At 48.4% G+C, this 22,497-nt stretch overlaps 1 protein-coding gene across 7 annotated transcripts in view; it reads left to right on the forward strand.

Moving 5' to 3' along the window:
- Window positions 1–22,497, forward strand: part of EBF3 (EBF transcription factor 3) — a 128,178-nt gene that overhangs the window by 7,911 nt on the left and 97,770 nt on the right. The window lies entirely within an intron of this gene.

Raw genomic sequence — 22,497 nt, forward strand, 5'->3', positions numbered from 1 at the left:
TTGGTACCCAAATTGAATAAATGTTAGACGTGTACATATGACACCAGTTTTGCGAAGCAGAGGTTTAGACGGTTTTGAAGAGGGGTTGAATTTCCGCAGCTTTCATTACAAAGTTATCTTTTGATCATGAACTTTGCTGTCCAGTGTCTGAAAAATTAAACCCGGAAAACTCCATGACTTAAGCCTAAAGAAATATGCGCCACCAGTGGAGAGCAATGCTAATGTTTAACTAGCTGGAATAGCTGTTTGCTTAGTGGAGAATGTTCAGTATCTGACAGAAGGGACAGCTCTCTTATTAGTAATCAAATAGGGTTGACCAGTTGTGGCCGTCACTCAGGCAATTGAGAACAAGTTCAACACTTTATAGAACTTGAACTATGAAAATCAATATAATTATATCTTTCTTTAGTGTTGTGGCTATGGAAATCATATAGCCTTAGATTATTGTCTTGTAACTGAATTTATTTTATTTTCTTGATTGGCTAGAAGTGTTTGAACGATTGGAGTCTTGTCTGAGTATCAGTTGCTTGAAAAGGCAGTGCATGTTGGCTTTAAATGAAGGATTGTCAAAGTGTTTCATCTTTTGAGTGATACTTTAAATTTTAAAAGAGGACTTGTTTATAAAGTGTGAGACTTCTAGCATGCCACAATGATGAAGTAGCCATGTTGATTTGGCTAACATTTTGGATGCTGTGTTTTCCCTTCAAAATCACTTTGGATTTGTGCAACATTCAATCCTTTATTGACTATTGACACTGAATAACATTTAATACTCAGCTTTTATCATATGGTGGGAAATATTTTCCCCAGATATGCAGAAGTATATTCCTTAATTCTTATCTGAATGTTGTCTTACATTTGGTTAATTAAAATATGTGCTAAGATTACTCATATTTCTATAACCTAAGAGAAGTGTGTGATTATTTGATAATCTAGAAGCATGAGAGGAGGGGAAAAAATGTAAAAACATTTGGTTAATGGGTTTACCATGTTTATTTGAATAAGGAGGATTGAAGCTCCATTTACGCCTGGCATAAATGCTTTGGAGGTCTTAATTATTGATGAAAAATCTGCTCTGCTTCTAAATTCAAAGATATGACAATTTTATAGAAATTTTAATCACCGTCTGTTTTAGGGATTTTAAGGTAAGGATAGTTTTATGAATTGACAAATACAATGTACATTTTTAGCATTCTTAAGAAAGCTGGCACTTAGAATGGCAAAGTACTATTAGCATTGTGTTGTCTGTTGTAAATCCCTGTGAAATGATTGCAGTATTGGCACTGTCTCCAGCTTAAGGCATATTTCTACGTGAAAAAAATGAAGAATTTAGTGTTCACTAGGGCAAGTTAGATTAATCAGAGAAAGAAGAATACCTGTAGGAGGGCAATCTCTTTAGACCGATACCGTCTTTTGCAACTGAGACGCGTTTCAGTTTCATAATGATAATCATTTCTGTGGGGTGTATGTTGCCTCTGAAAATTAGTTGCTTATGTTGAGTTTCTAGCCTGTGTTTTCTCTTGAGTATTGCAGCATAAAATGTCCCACCAGACTGGGGAGTCAGTTTCCAGGTCCCCATCAGCAGTGTCTCATTTGGTTAGTTGGCTTAAAAAAGAATTATATACAACGTGCTTTGCCGGCTGCTTGTGGCCTTTGGATACATTTAGCAGGTTCTGACCAGATAAGGCATATTTGTCCTGAGGATATAAACCAATAATTCCAACCTGAATTGAGATCAATGGGCCCACATTTGTTCCAACCCACACCGAGCCTCTTCCGGCACGTTGAGACTGCTTTTCTGTGTTATGAGAGCAGAGAAGTAAGCTCCTCGCTCTGGCAGGGTAATCACATTCTATAGACTCTGATGCCTTAAATCAATTAATTACACAATTTAGTTCAGTTATCTTTCAGAAGCATTAAATACTTATGAATGGCATGAAGACCCTTCAGAGAAAAAAAAAGGGGGGGGGGAGTGAGACTGTTTCCCATTACAAAACCTTTTCATGCACTGCAAAGGTTTCACTTATGTTAACTGTTTTCTTTCTCATAAAACATTGCTAGAGAAACAATTTTTTAATAGCACCATGGTTATAACTATATGCAGTGTATTTAAAATGATATAACAACTTATGGAGCAAGGAAGAAACATGACATTGTAAAGTAAAAAGCGTGGTCAATAAAGAGATACTACAGGAAAAAAGTATCTATGATAAATTGTGTGACCTGCAGAGAACCAAATGCAAGTAAAGGAAGAGTGCACACACACAAACACACATGCACACCTTCTATACATACATGTATATATATATATATATATATACACGTGTGCACACACACACACATGCATGATTTTTAATGGTATTGCTGAAAAGGACTGGAGTATCATTTTCCTCGTGGAATAATGTTTTCTGGGAAAACACAAAAGCAGATGGTCTTCATTAGGAACACCCATTGTCCACATATCCCAACTATGAACAGATAAATCTCTCCTGTTTCACCCGTGCATTCCAAGGGCTGCAAATGATTCCAGGATGTCAGTGTAGCTGCTGAGCCAACACCACACTCTGGCTCCCATCACTTGCTCATGCCATCCCGGTCTGTTTCCCAAGGAGCTCTGGAAATGCCCAGGAAGGTGCATACTCTTTTTCTCCTCCTCCTTGCTTCGCCTCGGTGGATGGAAGGTGCGAGGTCCAACTGTTGCAAAGTGGGGAGGCCAACTGTAGGGGTGGTGGGAGCAGGGGCTGTGGCTGCCCAGGCAGGCCGGGCACATGCAGGGGCTCCACGCAGCGCTGGGAGTGGGCTCGGCAGGGCGGTTCCAGATGGCACTGTCTCCGGCGTCCCACTCGCTGGCATCTCTGCGGCAGGCGGTGCCCCCTCCCCAATCAATCTGGCATTAGTCTATAGAGTTGGGAGACTTATCATTCCAAGTCTGTCCTACTTTCCTGTCTGGAAGCCAGACATCTGTTTATCCCATTTTCTTTCATACAGAGTTTGGAATTGCTTTAGTTTTGGTGGGGGTTGGGGGGGAGGATGAAGTTTTGTCATATTTAACAGCTGTTATAAAATTTCAACCCTGTGGGCTCTGAAAATACTTTTCAGCTGACCTCAGATTTTTATGCGTAATTGACGTTGTGTCGTAGGGAAATATTATTTGCTTAACCTTCCATTGTCTGTGATTTCACATTGTCTTTAGTCAGATGACCTGACTACCCCCATTTCAGCTCTGCACCCCCCCACCCTGCACAGCCGTACTTTGATTCATATATGCGTTTTAAGTTTACACCTTTAAAGTGACTGTGGAACGGTAGCCCAACGATTGGAGATTTTTTTTTCTGTCTTTCTTTTTTCTTTCTTTTCTTTCTTTCTTCTTCTTCTTCTTTTTTTTTTTTTTTTAGTCAACAGTGTTTCCTTTCACTTCCTGTCACAAAGGTCAAAGAGAGCCGACCTTTGCTGGCAGTCCTGCTCACTGAATTATTCATGGGATTGACTTTTTGTCAGCACACACAGTTGTGCTCTGGGACATTTTATTCATTTACCTCATTTAAAGCGCCTTTCTGCACCTGTTCAAGTATTAATATCATGTAATTTGGGCCTAATGCCGATTTTGCTGAACACTCATTATATTTTTTATTAGCTATATTTCCAAACGATTATGTATGATTATTACCAAGCCTTACAAACAGCACCGGGTTATTCCCTAGCCCTTTACATCTTCTTGTCAGGTTGTTTTCAGAAGCGGGGAGGATAAACATTTGACCAGTCCCAATGTTTTTATTCCTACTCCATCTCCAAGCAGAGAACTTAAAGCTTCCTCCCTCATGGCTTTGCACGAGCGTGATTAAATCCAACTCTGCTGAAGCTGTACAAATGCCAGCATTTATAAGGTCAACGCTTTTGTTAAAAATGCTATGTAAATGAGGATCTGCAAAAAGGGACATTAAATAAAATTAAATTCATTGTCTTCTTTAATGTCATTTACATTTTGGCTAAGCCCCGGCCTGTCAAGGAGGATTTTAAAAATAATATTAATTACACATCATTTAGGGATCCAAGGTTTTCTATTCACTAGCATTTGGATAACCTGCAAAACGGAGACTGTTTATTAACTTCTTAAATGACAACTTGTCATTTCATCTGCATAATGCAATGAAAACAGTATAGTTTGGTGCTAATTTTTCCTTCTCAGTTTTCTTGAAGATGTGAATATAATTATCATTGGATAGGCCTTGGGGTCCCGCGGATCCTTTCTTGGCGGAGGCTGTGCGTTGGAGATGCTCTTTGGTTCAGAGTCTGTTTTAATACATTGGGCCTTCAGTGAAGGGAAAGAATTGGCTAGAAATTTGGCAATATTAAAACACCTTTTGGATGAATGGATGTGGCTACAAAGAATCTGATTCTGGCTGGCACCGGCACCATTTGGCTTCACCGGGCTCAGGTGTGAATGGCTGTTTTATTCCCTGGCAGCGCCAGTAGGGAGAGGCAAAAAGTTCACTGCATTCATTCATCCTTTCAATTTTTCCCCCCAAACTTCTGAAAATAAACAGAAAAGGAAGAGCTGCATTATGGAGGCACAATGGCATGCTTTCATTTAAAGAGGGAGGCGCCAGGAACAGTGCCCACTTTGTAGGTTTGCTCTGCCCATAAGCTTGAGATGCGGGTGTGCACCACGCCAGCTGCACAGTTAGCCTCTGCTGTGTGTCACAGCGCGCGTGGTCGCCTGCCGCGGTGGGTCGGGGCCACCACCAGGCCCAGGCCTGCATCTCTGGCCTAGGCCGAGGAGGCCTGTGAGATTTATGGCTGCTTGACCTGGGTAAGGACTCGACCACCAGGCCAGTCGAGGGCTGGGTTTGAAAACAAGCCACACACCCACAATGACTTCCGCATCACTCTCAACCAACTCGGATTCCCGTCTGCTTGTACAAGGGTGAAAACCTCATGGTGTTGCCTTCCCCAGGCCCTGCAGCAGCATGCAGCCGGGTATGAACGTGCAGGGGTGGAGGCAAGGGCTGGAAGCAGGGCTGTCAGAAGCTATACTCTGGGAGGCATGTTGACGCAAACCATCCTGCGCCGCTGCAGCAGCCTTATCAGGTGAGGAGCGAAGATATTGCAGTGCCTGTAATTGTGTTAGGATGGCATGGGTGAATTGGATTACTTTATGGAAAGCCGTCCAAACTCGAGGTTCTGTTACGCATGCTTACAGGAAGCAAATAATTACTCTGTGCACCAGAAGATAATTGGGGCTGGCCAGAGGCCTTCTTGTGATGCCGAAGAAAGCAGGAGAAGCTGGCCTTGTCAAAGCCTTTAGGAGATAGACCAGGAGGATGGTGATCTTTGCTAGGCATAGGTGGCCTCACTGTGATGCTCTAATTGTTGGTTACTTTTTAAAGATGGTGAATAATTTATCAGAATTCACAGTAACAGTGGCAAAGGGAGACACGTTGAAGAAGATAAAAATTCCAAGCTCTAATGATGGAAATTGTCGTTGCAGACAGGAAGTGATTGACAAGTGGGGGTACAGGAAGTGAAAACTCAAGGAGCTTAACCTGCAGTTGGCAAAGCTTCTGCAGCCTACACTTGGAGAAAATGAAAACCATTCCCTCTGTCAGCTTTGCCAGAACACAAGCTCCTCTTGTTTGTTTATCTTAATAGCAAATCTCCCAAAAATGTTTGTGGTCTAAACTCTATATAATGAGACATTATGCTGGCATTATTCATGCTTTAAAATAAAAATATGGCTATCATTTAGAAAAATTAGTGCAGGAATTTTATGGGTTAAGGGTTTTTTGTTGTTGTTCTTGTTGAATTTTATAAGCTTCTTAGACTTTGGGGTAACCAGCGTTCATTAGATTGTAGAAGCTTGAGAAAACTGTTTCCAAAACGATGTATTCAGAAAAAGGTCAGACATACCTGTCAAAAGAGTAAATGCTATAAATTTGCCAACAATTCGATAGAGAGCACTGCAGGGAGGGGTATAGGGAAACTCTTATTTTAGTTGTTTTTGAATCACTCATTTCCCCTTCCCTTTAAAAACACAAATGAAAACGATCCCTCTCCAATTCCTTCGCTGGAAGTTGCTCAGCTAGAAAATACTCAAAATTCATGCAGGGCTGTGGTGCCCGAGTGGATGGGGCGCATCCTCTGCAAACAGTGGTGGGGGCAGCGGCTGCGCCTTCCCAGTAATTCACTAGGAAATGAGTTTAACATGTGCGGAAAGGAAGGGGCTCGCGGTTGTGTTGTTGTAGGACATGGAACCCAGGCCCCGCGAACGGAAGGAGTCGGCTCCAGCGTGTCTCTGCTGGAAGACGGAGCTGCCTGCACATCTGGAGAGGAGGCCGTGCATTTGCCCAGACAGGCAGCTCCAGCCGCGGCCCCTGCCTCCTCCCCCTCCCCTCCCTCCTCCCTCCTCCCTCCTCCCTCCTGCCTATATTTTCCTCTGTCCCTCTCAGCAGAAAGCAGTTGGGGGCAGGGTGCCATGTTAAAGCATAGAAGGAAACAAAACTTTGGCAGTGTTTAAGGCCCTAAAAGCATTTGCCCTTGTGATGATGAATTTACAAAGGGAGAAAGACCAACCTTGACCATTGAGGCCTGCCAGCTGAGTTCAGGTTTCCACAATGGTTTGGTAAGGAACTGCACCCCATCCCGCTTTCTGTAAGTTTTCATTGAATCAGAAAGCTTGCACAGAGATGGCCAATCTGGATGTTAGGGAGCTGCTGAGAAACAGGTCTGGAGGCCTGTGCCTGGGCTGGGGCCATCCGAGGGTGACATATGTGTAGTACAAGCCCGGGATTTGATTATGGGCATGGGCAGGCAGCGTGCGCCTTCCCCAGGCATGCATGTGGGGATCCCTAGCAGGGTCACCCCAACTCTGGGCAGTGATGGGGCCTGCATCAAAGGTCACGTTCCCCCACGAGTCCCATCACTTGGAACAGGGTCATTTAGGCCCCATGGGGGAGTGTCCCTTCTATTTGATGTAACACCCAGGAAAGCCGGCTTAGTCTTCTTGGCATTGGAGCCCGGGATGCTGCTCACTGGTTTGGGGAGGGGCTCCTCCCTGAGTGCCCCCTAAGTTTTCTTTTTCTCTTTTCTTTTTTTTTCTTTTCTCCTTTTCTTTTCCTTTCTGTGTGTGTTTTTGAGACGGAGTTTTGCTCTTGTTGCCCCAAGCTGGAGTACAATGGCACAATCTCGGCTCACCGCAACCTCTGCTTCCCGGGTTCAAGTGATTCTCCTGCCTCAGCCTACTGCGTAGCTGGGATTACAGGCATGTGCCACCACGCCCAGCTAATTTCGTATTTTTTTAGTAGAGACAGGGTTTCTCCATGTTGGTCAGGCTGGTCTTGAACTCCCGACCTCAGGTGATCCTCCCGCCTTGGCCTCCCAAAGTGCTGGGATTACAGGCATGAACCACTGCACGAGTGCCCCTTAAGTTTTCTAAGAACTTCAGCACCAGGGGATATGGCTGGCAGGGGCCTAAATGCTCTTCTGACAGATTAATGCAGGTGTCCTTTCCAAGTTGTCATTGTCAAGAACCACACGTCTGGCTCTGCAGAATGACATCCCATAGTCAGGAGGAAGGACTGGGAGATGCAAACAGCCTGGGGGGCAGGGCATGAAGCAGGGACATTGAAGCCACACCAGCAACAGGCACCCCTAACCTGGCCTTGTCTTCCTCTGCATCTGATGCAGATTTAAATGTGTTCTCATAACGCTTTAAAAACAGTGAATAGACTTTTTTTAGAGCAGTGTTAGGTTTACAGAAAAATAAGCAGAGAGTACTGAGTTCCTGTATCCCCCCACCTCCACCCACCCCCCAGTTTCCCCCAGTGTTAACGTCTTGCTTTGGTGTGGTATTTTCACTACACCTGAGCCAATGCTGACACACGAATATGAACCAAAGTCTGCAGCTGACATTGGGTTCACTCTTGGTGTGGCACATCTGATGGGTTTTGGCAAACGCATCGTGGCATGTACCTGCCATGGCAGTGCCGTGCAGAATAGTTTCACATGTGCTCCACCTAGCCACCCCTCCCCCTTTCCTGAACCCCTGGCACCCCTGGATCCTTTTACTGTGTCTCTAGTTTTGCTTTTTCAGAATGTTGTAGAGTTGGTAGCATACATTATGTAGTCTTTCCAGGCTAGCTGCTGCTGCTGCTGCTGCTTCTTCCTTTTTTTTTTTTTTTTGAGACAGAGTTTTTGCTCTTGTTGCCCAGGCTGGAGTGCAATGGTGCAATCTTGGCTCACTGCAACCTCCTCCTTCCAGGTTCAAGTGATTCTTCTGCCTCAGTTTCCCAAGTAGCTGGGATTACAGGCATGCACCTCCACACCTGGCTAATTTCTTGTATTTTTCGTAGAGACAGGGTTTCACCATGTTGGTCAGGCTGGTCTCGAACTCCTGACCTCAGGTGATCCACCTGCCTCGGCCTCCCAAAGTGCTAGACGTGATTACAGACGTGAGCCACCGTGCCTGGCCCAGACTGGCTTCTTTCACTGAGCAGTAGGCATTTAAGTTTCCTCCATGTCTTCTTGTGACTTTTTAGCTCACCGATAATACTCTCTTTGAATGTAATGTTTTTTTTTTTTTCTTCTTTAAGGTTTCTGGGCACTCTGCTTCCTTCCTTTCAGTGTCATGGTGTTTTAGGAGTGAAACGCTTCACTCCTGAGCTTGTCAAGGTAGCAGGTCATGTTTCGGTGTTTGGATGTCGTCATTGGGGTTCACCAGGCTTTCAGAAGTTTGCCCGTCCTGCTCTTCTTTTTTTTTTTCAAAGCATTTGGTTCCTTTGCAAAGAAAGAAATGAGAACATTTTAACTTTATATTCAGAATTTAAGTGGCATGGCTCAATTTCACTTATTATAAGGAGTTTATTTCCTCAATAATACTATTTTGGAATATTTAAATAGCATAGGCCATAAAAGGAAAATGATTAAGTTATTGGGAAGGCAAATATACTGCACTGTGGCATAAAAACAGAATGAATTCAGCATTCAGTGTAGTTGTTGGCTTTTTTGGTTTAATAAATTAAACTACAAATTTTCCTAATTGCCAAACAAAATGTTAGGCCAGCTTTAGCCATTGCTGACAGTAAAACACAACATAAAACCTGCTGAGAGTTATATGTGGTATTTAATACGAGACAGAGTAATGCAAGGGTTTTTATGGTTAAGTATGAATTCACACCCACAGCATTTGTTTCCCATTAGGAAAGGTTTGTAAATCAGATCAGTGTGCCGGGATGGGGTGGTCCCCCAGCGGCCCCTCTTCCTTGATATTTGGTTATTGGGAACGCTGCCAAAGGGAGCTCCCTGTCCGTTTCCATTTTCTCAATGAAGCGGCTCGTCCCCTGACACGAGGAAGATTGGGTCAGGAAACAAGCGGGGGATTGGATTGGACGTGCTGCTGGTCCCCACTGTCCGAGGTCATCGGCCCGATCCAGCCACTGGGCAGCCGCCATCAGTTACCGAGACATGGGCTGCCAGGTCCCCGGCCAGCGAGGCCCTAGGGAAAGGTGGAAGGACCTGGGAAAGTGCTTGCAGAGGGGGAAGGCTGGCGGTCACTATCATTTATTAAATTTGACAAGCAGGTTCTAAATATAACAGCCCTTTCCCCAAAGATCATTACTTTGAACAAATAAATGAGTTATGCAAGTTAATAAATGGTGAGGTTCCCCATCCAGAGGTGCACCTTTGTGTGGCTCAAAAATAGACCCTGCCCTTTCCTGCTCCCCACAATGTGGGGGCACTGATCCTCTCCTCTTCTGTTGGTCACCAGAGCTCCTGCCTGGGACGCATGGCCTCGTCTGCAGTGTGGCACGCCAAGAACAATCCAAGAAAAAGCTCAGAAACAAAAATAAACTTGTCTTGGTTCAGAATATTATGACACATAGATGTGCCTTAGAGTTTTAAAAATACTTCTTTCATACGTGATCGTGAATAAAGCAAGGCTTATGAGACATTTAACTTTAAGAAAAAATGTTATTTGGCTGCTCCGAGTCCTGCGGTCAGCAGCATATTTACTGGGTTCGGGACATTTGTCATGACAAGTAACTGCCGCTCATGTTTCCTCAGACCCCATTCTAATTATTTTCAGCAATTACAGCATCCAGAACCCCATTCCAGCCCCAAACACATTTGTTCCCATTTATTAGACTGTGAGCAGTAACTAATTTACATTGTTTCAGAGTTGTGTGTTATGGTAATTTATTGCGTGTGCTGGGGGTCAAACAGAGTTGACCAGTCGCCAGGGCAGATCCGCGCGAGGCCAGGACTGAGGGCCCAGCAGTGAGAAGCAGGGAATCCGCGGGCATGTGATTTTAAAACGGCTATGGTCTTTTTAATCATGTTTTGATTTATTCCCTGTGACGTTACTTGCTCTGCTCTTACTCCCTGTCTGTGTTTAACAAATCAGAGCCAGGAACAGGATTTTTTTTTTTTTGGAAGGAAATAGTAGCGATATCTTCTAACGAGTGGAAACTTTTACGAATGCCCTGAATAAAATATTTGTCAGCGGCCTCCACTAAACGTAAAAGCACTCCACAGAGAAACAATGTCTTAACTGTTCCCTTCTCCTCGTAGCAGGTTTCGTTATCAAGTTGAGGAAAAAGGCTTGTTTAGGCGAAAATAATGATCATAAATAGAGCTGTATGGTGAGGCTCAAAGGGAGTGGTGACAGGGGCTGCTATCATACCTGCAATTCCAAGGAAATATGAGTGTTCGGATCCAGGGAAGCAGTAATTATCTTTTTGTGAAGAATGTACAGTGGTGTCGGATGATGAATTGATCGCAGATTGGAAGCGTGGTTTAACTGTCATGTTACAGAGATAAGAGAGAGCTCCGGGATTGTGCACTGCTTCTGCTAGTTCACAGCCAGCCAGTTTATTAGCACAAATCCCAAATGTTTAGTAAACTCATTAGGTTCCATCTAATGCTAATTTATCATCATAGATGGAACCCTAGCAGTGGAGGCCGGAGGACTGTACGGAATCCGTGTGATTTACGGAGCCCTCTGATCAATCACCTTCTTTGCACTGGCCATTTTTCTTCAAATGTTTTAAACAGGCCTGAATGATCCATAGGATTAGACCATCGCAATCGGTTAGGGTTCTCCCGAGTTATCTTCGAGGGATGGTTATCTGAAAGGTTAGGAAATCCTGTACAGGCTGATGTGGGGAGAGCTTTGGTTTTGGGGTGCTTTGCCATTGCTCCCCCTCCCTCCCTCTGCTTCCTTTCTCCCTTCTGCCTCCAGATGCCCCCAGCCCTCCCTGCCCCTCCCCTCCCCTCCCCTCCCTTCCCCTCCCCTCCCCTCCCCTCCCCTCCCCTCCCCTCCCCGCCCATCTTCCCCTTTCCTTTTACAATCTGGTCACAGAGTCGAATTCAAAGAATTTCCTTGCAAAATCAGTTTACCAAGAAATGCATCATGGTACATAAATGTCAAGTACAGTTTATTCTAAACTTCAGACAGTGTTTTTCTTTTAAAAAATCAAGCTTTAAATGCCCAGTTCTCCTGACATTTTCGTACATATTCTATAGTGTTTTCGAAGAGGATAATAACCTTTGCTTGATCCTAGGCAACAGCTGCAAAGATAATGAAATTCTTATGATATTTCACCAGGTAAAATGTGAATTGCAGAAGAAAAGCTATTGAATTTTTATGGATCTTAATCGCATAAAATGAGATTCATGGGGCATACGTATAACTATACTCGGTGGACCAGCAGGCTCAGTTGCAGCAAGGATTCACCGTGTGGTGTGAGGGGCGCTCCAGCTTCCACTAAGAAAATGCTCCCCAAACGCTGCCTTCAGCCTACCCTAAGAGTGATAATGAAATATGACAGAAATTTCCTTCTGCTGGATCAGTGGCAAGAGAGGTCCTACACCGCCTGTATTAATTCATCTGACTTATGTTCCAGGTCTTGATTTACCTTATGATTAAAAACTTCTGCAGGTTTGCTCACCAATTGAAATCAGATCTCATCTGCAGCCCAGCAGTATTGATCCCTATTTAACATCAAGGCTCAGAATTGATTGGCATTGATTAACAATAAAAATGTTCCCTGCATGTCCAGCCACCAAGCCAATATTCTGAAGGCAGTGCACTATGGTGTTCCCCTCATTGACCAATCTGAAAAGAGAAATGACCCCACCCGCAAATAAACAATATATTTTAATGTTATTGTAACTGGATGCCGGACCGGCTGTGCAAATTGATTTTATTCTTGTTGTATAAGATAAATATCTTTAATAAAATTCTCATTTTATTTAGGATTTTACAGGAATAACTTGATTACTAGAACGGTGATATTTTTCTTTTCCCACGGTGTAGAAAATGGATTAAAACATAAAGGCGATAATAACATAACACTAGAGATGAAATGTTAATCAACTCAGAAATCACGCATAGGGTGGGAAGGTCTGGGGAGATATTTTACCCATGGACACACGCGCTGCACCCTCACAGCGACTGGTTTTACCGAGCATTTTACGGTTGCAGCTGGGTCTGCGCCGAAGGCCAGCGCCCTCCATAACGTTGCTGAACATATGGTTCCAGAGAGCTCAGCACAGAAAAAAACTGCTCAGAAGGATCAAGCCCAAAAGCCTTAAAGAGACTGGATCTTTGTTTCTGTGTTGTTTTCATTGGCCAGCATAGATGCAGCCTGGGAAAAGAATTCCTAGCAATTCTTTTAATTCATAGTAGAGGTAAAAAAAAAAAAAATGTCTGAAGGAAAATAAATGAGGAAAAGTCTCGCACACTCAAACTTTGGATGTGCACGCCGGGGACCTGTCTTGTTCCCAAGCCCGGCTGGCGACTCCTGGCAACCACTTGAGGCTCATCCCTAGCGTCCAAGTGCGCTGGAGGCCAGGTCCAGCTGAAAGAAATTATCCAATCTCTAACCTCCAGAAGTTTACAGTTATATAATGATGGAGAAAACCACAAATCCCAAGGGACCTCAAATTTTAGCGATACTTTTAAAATGAAATTATCCAGCCAAGCCTATAAGACAACCTTCTCGTACTTAAGACAATAACTACAATCTGGAATTAATTTTTTTTTTTTGTGATAGGGCAAATCCAATTTGCTTCTTTAACTGTTGATTAAGGAATCAGTTCTACAAGGCTGTCTCCTGTAAGTATTTGCTGTTTATTTGTTTGTGGAGAGCCGCTGAAATCCCCTCCAACTGGGAAGGCTGGGTCAGCCCTGGCCCCGATGAAGAACCGCCTGGCAGCTCTCCGGCTCTGACGGGCCTTGTTTATGTGGAGGAAGTTGTTGGCTTCTTGAGCAGCCGGTGGAGTGATCCAGTCATTCCCATCGTGCAGGCAAAGTGGTTTAGAATGGAGGACAGGAATTGGTTGTATCTGCTACCTTCCTCTTAGAATCCAGAGAAAAACACCCATTAGAAAGCAGTACATAAGTGCATGCTGTAAATTAGAATGTATCTTGCTCCTAGGTCTGCTGAATTAATGTCAACGCGTGATCTGGCAACTGGCTTCAAAACAAACGCCTGTACCTGAGCGTTCTGCACAGAAAATTTCTGTCCCTCCCACCCCAATTTAGATTTGTATGGGAGGAGAGTCTGTCCTGGTTTTTAAAAGTCAGTTGTAAGTATTTAATACAATTTTCTATTGATTTCATTTAAAAGTAAAATCTTACTGATGGTACATTCAAATGCAGTCACCATGCTGGCAGACAGGCAGGCGTTATTTAGAAGAAATAAATGTGATCGTGGCATGCGTAAAAGAGCAGAGAGGCCATCTCTGGAATGCACCCTGTGAGTCCCCAGTTTCCCCCAGTGCCCCGGGGCCCGAGTTGTCTGCTTTGCTGGTTGGGTTTGACCTAACTGTCCCTGAGCTCATGAAGGCAGCACAGCTGTCCCCGCGGCGTGTGGGACGCTCTTGCAGGACCACTGGGGCTGGTGCTCTGGGTAGGTGAACATAGTGGTGACACTGATTTGCTTTTGTTTTGTTTGGCATTTACCTAACTGTACGCCTTTCCCCCAGCGTCAGTATTCAGTACACTTTTGTGTGTGTGTGTGATTTTGGGGGTTTATTTTTGTCAACGCATCTTATATTACTGTCTTGAGAAGCAGGTCCACAGGGCTAAAGAAGGGTCCTGGACCACCCCAGAAAGGTGTTTTCTTGTTGGGGAAATGTCCTAAAATCACTCAAAAACTGTAATGATCTGTAGCTTTCAAAACTTAAGCACAATTTTTATCTTCCTAAAAGCTCGTGTAAATGAAAATCAGTTAGTACTGAGAACCCGTAGGGAGCCGTCCATGCTGAGGGAGGCCTGGTGCCCTGAGTGGGTGAGGCGGGGCTCCCTGAGGATAGGAGGTGTTTCTCCTGGCTGCGGGGACACAGGGGTCCACAGCTTGGGCCACTGCTTTTAAATGGGGTGGGGGGGGGCTCCATTCCCATTTCCGAACTGCCAGGTCCTTGTGTGTCTGACATGTGAGCTCACTTTGCTCCCTGTGTCATCCCTTGTGGGTCTGGATTGGGCTCTCACCCAGCACCCGGCCCTGGGATGACCCCGCAAATGGCTGCTCTCTGCCCTTGGAAGTTTTGGCCTCTGCAGAGCCCTTCTTTGGTAGCTCCACCCAGGCCTGGCACTGCGTTACTCAGGAATCCTTCTGGAAGGCCAGCCTGGTCCTGTCCCCAAGCTCTGCCTCCTTGAGGGGTTCCTGCCTCCGCCTTGCCCCTTTCTCTGGCCTCCAGGCACTGGGGATGGAGCGCTGCTCACTGCCCTGGCCGTCTCCGCACCACCGCCTCTGCCTGCTCACCTCCACCGCCGCCAGAGTGCCCAGCACTTTGGGCCTGGAGGGCTCCCCCCTGCCCCTTTGGCCTGCCCAGAGTCTGTGGCCGAGTCTCCTCTCTCCCAGAGCCCAGTGCTCACCCAGCAGCTTGCCTCTGTGGCCTAGTCTTGGCACTGTCCCCGGGTGGTGGGTTTCCTAGAAGCAAGGCTTCAGGAAGGGCTGCTGGGCCACCTTCTCCAGGCGTTCAGTGCCTGGCACACCTTTTGTGGTGACCGGGGCAGGACAGACATTTGTGTTGTCCCTGTCACGTGTCCACCTGCTTTGAGGCCTTGTGTTTCTGAGCAAGGGTGCAGAGCTCCAGCCCGGCTCGTCTGACACCCCTTGCCGCCCTGTAAGCTGATATCCTTGCTAAGTCTCGCTAAGCCCATCATGGGTTTCTTTCGTCCCTTGAACTTGATGCCTGCCAACAGGCTGAATTTAGTGGTTATTTATCTCAATCTACTATGGAGGTAGGATGTTTTACTTTCCTAATTTAAAATAAACACATTTTCCCACATGCTGTCACTGAGTTTCCAAGAGAGATTCAGGGAGTGGGCGGGCTCTCCCTCACGTGTTCCTGGGACCCGGGAAGCCCTAAGAGCAGGTCTTGCTCACTGCTGGGGTGGGTCCCATAGCAGGCACGGGACTGCTCCACGGCCAGGCAGTCTGAGGCTGAGGGACCTGGGACCCACCTGGTTTTACGCTCCAGTGCTGTTTGCTGTGGCCCAACGTGGGAGGATCGAGTGTGGGGTGTTTATGGCAGCCCTGGTGACAGGTTTCCGGGGTGGGCGGTGCCCTCTGCATTCCCATGCCCAGATTCCCCCGCGGCTCCTCTGGCATCCTGGGCCACCCCTGGGTGGGGAGGGGGCCTGGAGAACTCCCGAGGCCACCTCTGCTCTTCCTCTGCCAGCCCCCTGCTTCCTAGCGGGTATGAGGAGGAGGGCAGGGGCAGATGCCATCATTCCTCACCCGCCCACATTGGAGATAACAGCAGCTCATGGTTTTAAGTGCTACTAAGCACTTTACAAGGTATGCCTCTAACAGCCCTCTTATTATAATGACTGTCATTTCCTCAGATTTGGGGACATTGAGAAGCTTGTCTGAGGTCACTCAGCTAGGAAGGGGTATAGCTGGGATTTGAAACCAGGCTGTCGGGTCCTTTATTCTTTCCCCTTCTGTGCCTGGGGCTGGACAGGTGCTGAAGACCCCAGCCCAGGAGGCCTAGGGGGCTCACACTGAGAGGCCTAGGGGGCTCTGCCTTTGAGCTTTGAGGGCTAAGCTGGGTGAGCCCCTTCTCTCATGGCTTTCTTGAAATGTGTGGGCTTTTGTGAGGAAAGGTCAGAGGGGAGGGCCTGCAAGGTGAGGAGGAGGAGGGGAAGGCTGCTTCTGACCTACAGCTGTGGGCACGCACGGAGCCCAGGGCGCCTGTGCAGGGAAGCAGCTGGTTTGTGCATGTGACGTGGCAATGCAGACGTGTGCCTGGGCAGGGGCTTGAGTCTGACCCACAAGTGAGCTCAAGCCATTGTGCCCTGTTTGCCTGTTGGACACCAGTGGGCCCTCAGGGCTGTGTGCTCAGAAAAGAGGCTGATACATCCCCATCAGAGGGGAAGCTGCCAGGAATGGTACCTCTAGAGGGGGACGTGGGCCACAGGGATGTGGGGGACCCTCTAGCACTAGAGGCCCTCATAGGGCTTAGCATAACTCTCAGGACGTGGTATCTAGAAAGATTTTGCTCATAAATGCAATCATAAGGTTGGTTCCATTTTCCTGGGCTATAAATAACTTAGACGAAGTCCAGTATTAGCTTATGTGTGACAGAAGTTTTGCCATTGACTCTGGGATCTCCAGTTCCACGTGGGAATTCTAACTCCATTGATCGCTGAGAAGCGCGGGAAGAGTGTCCAGTCTGACGAAGTCTGTGTAGCAGAGGAGCAGAATGATGGTCCCAGGGTGGCATTAGGAGGAGACGCAGACGTTGTGGCAGAGTGGGCAGCTGTCGTTTGAATTTCCCTTGAACTGTTTCCTCACCACGCTTGGCAGAACAAAGAAAACAGAACCAAAACCAAAACCAAAACAAAAACAAAAACCCCAGGTCTTTAAATGAGATCTGCATAGTCAGAACGTTGCCCAGAGGAATGGTCACGTGTTTCAGCTGATGGCGGTGGGAACTTTTAATGTGATTGTTGGTTGGTTTGATTTTTGATGAAGTCTGGAGTTTCTTATGTAGACTGGAATGATCATGCTGTTTTCAGATTTCACCCTGTCCTTAGTATTCGTCAGTCCCTTGAGAAGTGGCAGGATGCTTTTGACCTGGGAGAGGGGAGGGTGGAGGGCAGGAAGGAGGGCCAGGGCTGCCAGCCAGCACTGGCACCACTGCCCCCGGAGTGTGCTCGAACACAGCTTGGCTGCTGCTGCTCTGCTCTCCAGGCAGGTCTTAGAAGTTTTGAAGGCTGTGTGTGCCACTGACGCACAGGACACACAGGGGCACCTTCTGGGTGGGTGGGATTGTTTGCTTCTGAAATGTAATGAACTTGAGATTCAGATTATTTTGTGCAGTGGAGTGGTTTGGTGTTTCCTCTGAAGAAGAGAGACATCAGGAGCCCTCATTTATTTGTTTGGGACAGGTCAGAGGTTCTGGGAGCTGTTAAAAGGATGGAGTTGGGATGATTGAGTCATCAGATGCCAACTGGTCACTTTGGCCTTGGCAGTCTGACTGGATCCAGAAGGCCCGCAGTGGGTTCCTCCTGGTTCTGCCCTGAAGTTCTGTTCTCTTTCCCCAGGTTGATTTTATGGGCCATGAAGACCCCCATGTAACATCTTGCCTCCCTCTTGCCCCTATTGACTCAATGGCCTTGACTTGCTTGGAGCACAGGCCAGGTCCCCAGGACGCAAGGCAGTGCTCGTCGGCTGCAGCCGCACCTTTCTCGTGGACGACAGCCAAGGAGGAGGAGCGCTCTGCTCGTGCCTGCCTGTGCCGCCCATCCAAAATGCTAAATTGCTTTCTTCTTTTCCCTCATGAACTTCTATTTTTTTACTTTTATTTATTTTATTTTCGAGACAGGGTCTCACTCTGCCACCCAGGCTGGGTACAGTGGCACAATCACAGCTCCCTGCAGCCTTGACCTCCTGGGCTCAAGCAATGTTCCCACCTCAGCCTCCTGGTAGCAGAGACTACAGGTGTGCACCACCATGCCTGGCTAATTTCTGTCTTTTTTTTTTTTTTTTTTTTTTTTTTTTTTTTTTTTTAAATAGAGATGGGGTTTTGCCGTGTTGCCCAGGCTGGTCTTAAACTCCTGAGCTCAAGTGATCTGCCTCCCTTGGCCTCCCAGAGTGCTGTGGGACTATAGATGAGAGCCATTGCACCCGGCCCCGCCATGAACTTTAAAAAAACCCACTAACTTCCGTTCTAGAACAGAGCAGTCTGTGTACCAGAGGGGCTCACTGATGAAGCCTCATGCGGGGGGCTAGCCTTGGACAAAAACTAAGCCGGAGCAGAAGAGAGTCTCCTGCCAGGTGCTGCCGAAGGACACCGTGGTCTCTTTACAGTTTGCGTGATGGTGGAGTATGATTGTGTATATGATGTCAATGAACATGCCAGAAAATAGCTTATACCATTTCGAAGTATTTTGACTAATGCATTTTGTGAAAGTGTACCCGTGTGCCTACTTAAAAGAAAATACCATTATTTAGGAAAAGTGTGAGTTTTCATCATGCTTCACCTTTTGGGGGATGGAATATTACAAGATGCTGGGATGGAATGTTTCCCCAGAAATTCCTCAGCAGCTGTCAAGCACAGTGACGTCTTGGGGAAAGTGTGGCTTGGGGAGGACTTGAACTTCTTTAGAGCTGCTCCCCTTGGCTGCCAGGGACAGCCCGGGACAGGTTGGCCTGGGGGTGGGCCATGGTGAGGAGGTGAAGTATCAGTGTAGGAACCCAGCTGTGACCTGTAGTCCCTAGCGGTGTCTCTGGTGCTGCGTGGGCACGGGGCGGGGATTGGACAGTTGTTCCCCTTCCCAGGGCCTCAGTTGTGGGCAGGCTGAGCTTGTAAGCCCCTGTGATCAGGCGTAGCTGCCTGAATGGGAATGTGCGGATGGACAGGTGGGCTTGCAGACCCCCACAGGTTGCATGGGCTTGGGGCAGCGCTGGTGTTTCTTGAGGGCAGGAGCATGTGACAAATCCTGCTCCCTTTTCTTGCTGTCACCGCTAGCCTTTCCCACCTGAGGTCCCCTGGGCCTCTCTGTTCTCAAGGATCGTATTCCCACTCAGGGTCCCCCAGGAAGGCTTGTCTAGATTTGGGGTATCCTGAGCCTCTGTCCTTTAGCTGGGCAGTGCTGTCTAAATCATCCTGCTCTCTGCTCAAACTGGGGGTCTCTGTGCACCCCGGAACCCCAGGCTCTTTCCCTTGTCGACCGGGCCCCCTGCGGCCTGTGGTTGTCCCACCCATCTGATCCCAGTTGTAGACTCAGGGATCTTGTTCCCAGCATGGGTGCTGTCCCGCTTTCAGACAGCCAGTCCAGCTTTTGGGGATTCTCTGGGCTCCTCCTCACTGCAGCCCTTGGGGCCCGAATGGAGCTGGCTGGTGCCTGGCCCTCGGCATGCATCATGTAGGAGATGCACTGTCGCGGGAGGAGCGACTGAGGGTTCTCACACGTCCGATCCGTGGAGCCCAGCTCATCAAGGAGGCGAAAGCTTCTGTTGAATTAGGAACTCTCTTGGCCAATCTATGGCCCTCCTGCCTTAATTTGTTTGCGTCTGAGGTTCCCTGTGGGGGACTTGGTTATAGCAGTGCTTCCCTGCCTTGGGGCCCCCACAGCCCTGGGTCCCCACACAGCTGAGGGTCCCCCCACAGCTCCTGGATCCCCACACACAGGCCAAGGGTCCCCCCACAGTCTCCTGGTTCCCCCCACAGCTGAAGGTCCCCTGCATAACCCCTGGTTCCCCATACAGGCCGAGGGTCCCCCACAGCCCCTGGTTCCCCACACAGCTAAGGGTCCCCTGCATGGCCCTTGGGTCATCACACAGGCTGAGGGTCCCCTGACAGGCCAGCCCTACTTCCCGTGGGCCTCTCCCATCCCTCAGCAAGCCGGGGCCTGGGCAGCCTGGCTCCTGTGCTCTGTCCTCTCAGCCTTTGGCATCATCCCCAGAGAGAGATGCACAGGGCCTTCCTGCCCCTCAGGATGACTCTGAGCCAGAGACAGGAGGGGGCGGTGGGCTGGGCAGGGGTTATGTCCTGGTTCCACCTGGTAGAAGCCAGGGGACCTCACACCAGTCCTCACCTTCGCTGGGCCTGACTTTTAGAGGACTGAGACCTTGCAGGTGAAGAGAGGGGACTTTATAAACTGTCAGGTGGGTGCGAGAGTCAGTCGCAATGTTTTGTATCATTCCATAAATGGAATTCTATATAATTCTGTAATTTAATAATTGCAGCAATTGTAATTGATGTGGCTGCTCTGCACAGTCCCCCAGAACCATCTGCACCTGCCGCCGTTGACTCGTGGCCCTGGGCACCAGCTGCATTGTTGGGAGGGGGGACAGCTTCAGGAAGCCCCCCCAATGGATGATGGTGGAGGAGGGGCCCTGGTGCTCCAGGGCTGCTTGGGCTCTGCCTTCCCCGGCCATTCCTTTGTCCACGCCTGCCCGTGGCTGATCGTGGCCCCTCTTGGTGTCCTGGCCTCCCTTGTCCCCAGCCTACATTCTATGCCCTTGGCTCTGCCCAAGGCCCCAGTGTGGCAGGGCCAGGCTCTGCTCCAGATGGGCTTAGTCTTTGTTCCTGTGTGGCAGTGACTGTGGGGTTGGCCTCTGGACTCCCCAGTGCTGATGTAGGAGGAATGGTGGCTGAGAGCTGTCTGTGCCCTGGACGCCCAGGCTCTGGGCTCTGGATGAGCAGCCCTGATCAGGAGGCACCGCCTGCTGCCCGCCAGCCTTGTGGGGTGCATGTATCTAACCCCATGCCTTACATATGGGTGCTTGGTGCTCCACAGTTGGTGCTGAGTCGGGAGGCTAGTTCTCAGGGTTGGGGCCACACAGGAATTGGCAGCTGCTCTGTCCTCAAGGAGGTCCCATTGGTGGGAGTTTGCAGCACAGAAGGAAGGTCAGAATGACGGCACTGGGTCCTTCTGCTGGAGCCAGGCAGGATAGGATCCCACCTTCCCCACCGGGGAGCTGGGAAGGCAGGGCCGCCCTGGTTCCAGGCCGCCAGTCCCCGAGCAGATCCAAGCCTGGTTCCCAACTCCACTCTGGGTGCTGGGACAGCCATGGGCCACAGTGGCTGCTGTGACAGGTGGGAGTGGGACCTTCAAGAATCTCCCCTGTGAGAAGCAGCTCACGATGTGGGTACATTTGGCTGGAGTGGAGACAGGAAAATGCATCCACACCATGATCCACTAGAGGGTTTGGTTCTTAGGGCCCCACCAGCTACTGCTAATGTGTTAGGATAAGTACATCCCATGAGATATTTGGGATGTACTTATCTTAAACACTACTTGTTGATCTAGTTAGATCACCACCAGGTACACAGTAGGCCCTTGTTCAAGGTGAGCTCACCATCCTCCTGATCCAGACCTCATCCTGACAACCCAGAATGCTTTGGGTTCTAGAGTGTGCCAGAAGGCTCTAGAAGGTTCTAGAAGTTTCCCGTGGGCCCAGCTCTGCACAGAGAATGAATTTGGGCTTCTTTGAGCACTGACCTTTGTCTGTGACTGCAGGCCTGACTGTGGGTGGAGCAGCTCAGGTCCGAATGTGGAAATCGTGCCTCAGTCACCTGGCAGCTAATTTGGCGCCTGTGGAGTTGCTGGCCTTTGTTCAGTCTCCTCTTCCCAACTGGAGCAGAAGGAGCTTATGAGGGAATGGGCTGGAAATTGGAGGGAAATGAGGGGGAGTGAACTTAGAAACTCCCAGCTCCACAGCTAAGCGTGCCACTTAATAGTATGCAAATGAGCTAATAGTCAAACAATTACCCAGAGCGACTCATTTACATGGGCCCTGAGATGAGGAAGCTGGAGGGGGATCTGGGGGAGCCACCGGGGAAGGAGCACCTGCAGGTCCCTGTGTGTGGCGAGGTGCCTTAGTTAGAGCCACTGGTATTTATTGGGCACCTACTATGTGCAAGGGACAGATGACACCTGACCCCAAGTTGCTAGGGAAGATGGAGCCCAGGATCTCCTCAGTACCCACTGGACCCACAGTGAATGTGGACGGGGCAGGGGGCCTTGCTCTGAGCATCCGGGGAGAGTGACGTCGCTGCCTGGAAGTGGGGAGGGTCTCTGGGGTCTTCAAGGGTGGAGGGAGGGGCATGTCTTCAGGCAATGGATCAAGGAGTAAGAGGAGGCTGGAGAGGGGGGATAGTAATACTGGCCCTGAGGTGCCATGTTCACTCAGGGTTAAGGTTGCCTGGCAAAATACAAGATGCTCAGCTAAATGTGAATTTTGGAGAAGCAGGGACATTGCTTCTCTGAAATTCACGTTTAACTGGGTGCCCTGTATTTTTATTTGCTAAATCTGGCAAGCCCAGCCTGGACAGGGCGCAGGAGCAGAGGGCCTTGGTCTGTGTCCCGGGTGGTTCTCTCTGGAGGGGGAGTTGAGAGAGAGTGGGGCTGAGCAGGGAGGAGGGGAGAGGCAGGTGCTGGCGCCCAGCGCGGCCAGGCTGAGGCCCAGTGTTTGGCACTGGGGGCAGTACTGGGAGGAGATAGGTTGGGGGTGCCTGGCCTGCCTTGCAGGGCCT

Source organism: Nomascus leucogenys, chromosome 3 (assembly GCF_006542625.1).
Source record: "Nomascus leucogenys isolate Asia chromosome 3, Asia_NLE_v1, whole genome shotgun sequence".
NCBI lineage: Eukaryota > Metazoa > Chordata > Mammalia > Primates > Hylobatidae > Nomascus > Nomascus leucogenys.